Genomic DNA, 2378 nt, shown 5'->3' with positions numbered 1-2378 from the left:
GAAATTTAAAGTCTTGTTCCTGGTTTTTTGTTTGTTTCATTGCCTCTTTAAAAAGTTAGAGACTTTAAAAACTCAGTTCATATATGAAACCAGTGAAATGGTGAAAGTACCATGAGCTTGATTTTTACCTTTTTTTTTTGGCAGCTGGCTAGTATGGGGATCCAAACCCTTGACCTTGGTGTTATCAGCACCACGCTCTAACCATGAGCTAACTGGCTAGCCCCTATGAGCTTTTTTAAAATATGATTTTCTCTTTTTGTATTTTATAAGGTCTCTTTATTGTGAAAGCAATTGTCCTATCAAAATGTAGCATTTGGGCTGAACCCGTGGCTCACTCAGGAGAGTGCGGCACTGGGAGTGCAGCAGCGCTGGGGAGCGCCGAGGCTGCAGGTTTGGATCCTATATAGGGATGGCTGGTGCGCTCACTGGCTGAGCGCGGTGCGGACAACACCAAGCCAAGGGTTGTGATCCCCTTACCGGTCACAAAAAGAAAAAAAAAAGAAAATGTAGCATTTATTTTTTCAGCCTAACCAGATGTTCTTTTTTTTTTCCAGGAGACAAGGGTTTTTTTGGTTCCTTTCATATTGTACCTTGGTTTTATTAGAGTATGCTTGTCTAATGGCCTTATAATTTCATTTGGGACCACGACTGATCTTTCTGCATGCTTGTTATGCCAGTCTCAATCTGTACTTCCCCCGCCTTTTAAGATGACTTGATTTGTGGTTAATAGGACTCAACGGACTAAAGTCATATAGATGGAAGAAAAAAAAAGTGAGAAACCAGCTGGTAATGTTTATCTTGACTGGGATGCTATACAATATGTAAGATGTTGCAATGAGAATTTCCACTTTTGTATTTCCTGACCAGCCTGCTCAAATTGGCCTTCATATCAATGGAATGATTTTCCTCATTTTTTAGTACAGGAAGCAAATTTGTGCTCATGGAAGAAAAGGTCGTTTGCCAGCAGCCCAGGAGTGATTGTTACAGGAGCAATGAAAGTATTGCATTCATTAGTATGTGCCTCAGAGAATGTTCAGGGAAAGCCTTCGCTCATTTTCAAGAGTTACGTAATTGGAACCCTAAAGAATAGGCACTACTGTCTAAAAATGGCCTTTATCCTTCTAAATACATATACGCAGAGGTTTCATAGACTGGGAGACATGACTTTAGAAAGGAGGGTGTTTTCAGGGGATTTTTGAGGCTGTCAGGGCTCTGCCTCCAGGCCCAGTGGGGTGGCATGGCCTCGAGCTCTGCCTCCACTCTTGACAGCTGCATAGAAGCCAACTGTCCTGGGAGTTTTTTTTCCTAGATGACTGGTAAGGGGATCTTAACCCTTGACTTGGTGTTGTCAGCACCACGCTCTCCCAAGTGAGCCACAGGCCAGCCCTTGTCCTGGGAGTTTTAAAAATCTTTATAGGTCAGACCAATTTGTGGGATTTAAAAAAGTGTTATAATACCTCTTATTAGGATGATGGGGTACGATTTCAGAAGGTTTTGCTATATATAATCCCAAACTACCATTTTCTTGAGAGTGGCAGAGGACTAGAAAAAGTTCTCCATAATTTATGTAACCAGTCTTTCTGGCTAGCCTGACTCAAGCAATGTAAGAGATAATTATCCTATTTTAATAACTTATAAACTCAGTAGCATGCATCAGCATAAAAACAACCTATTAGCCAAAAATATCTAATAGATTACTTTTATTGCCTGTTAGGGCTTCGTTTTGTTCAGTTTTGTTTTCAACTCAGGTGCCATAAGAACAAAGATATATTTAATTTTCTAATACATAATAGTAATCATTAAAATCAATATGATGTGTTAAAATTTATGAAGTAATTTTTCACATACCTTATCTTTGAATTTCTTGACAACTTGTGAGATATGGTGGTATTCTCCCCATTTGACAAAGGGGAAACTAAGGCTGAAAAATAGTAAGTGATTTATCTAAGATCACACAGCTAGTAAGTGATAAAGCTGAGAGTGGTATCCAAGTTTTCTGACTTCAATTACAACAATAATCATTACCATTTATTGAGGGCTTACTATATACCCAGTGCTTTGTATACATTATTTCTGATCCTTACAAAAGCCTCTTAGGAAGCTGGTATCACATTTTTACAGTAAAACTACCAAAGCTCAGGTGTTAACCAGTTTGCTGAGGACCTAGCTAAGAGAGCCAGAATTCAGACCCAGGTCCATGCGACTTCAAATTGCACCCTCCTTCCCATTATTTACCCCATGCTGCCCCATATCATATATCTTCAATTTATTAGAAACTCATTAGTTTGTAAACTTAGTGGTTCAATTTTACTAGATTCTGGTTGAAATGTAACTATTCTTGAGAGTTCTGATTCGGGTGACATCAAAATTTTATTGAG

The sequence above is a fragment of the Cynocephalus volans genome, chromosome 3, assembly GCF_027409185.1.
Source record: "Cynocephalus volans isolate mCynVol1 chromosome 3, mCynVol1.pri, whole genome shotgun sequence".
NCBI classification, from domain to species: domain Eukaryota; kingdom Metazoa; phylum Chordata; class Mammalia; order Dermoptera; family Cynocephalidae; genus Cynocephalus; species Cynocephalus volans.
The sequence above is the reverse complement of the archived record's forward strand: the minus strand, read 5'-3'. Positions refer to the sequence as shown.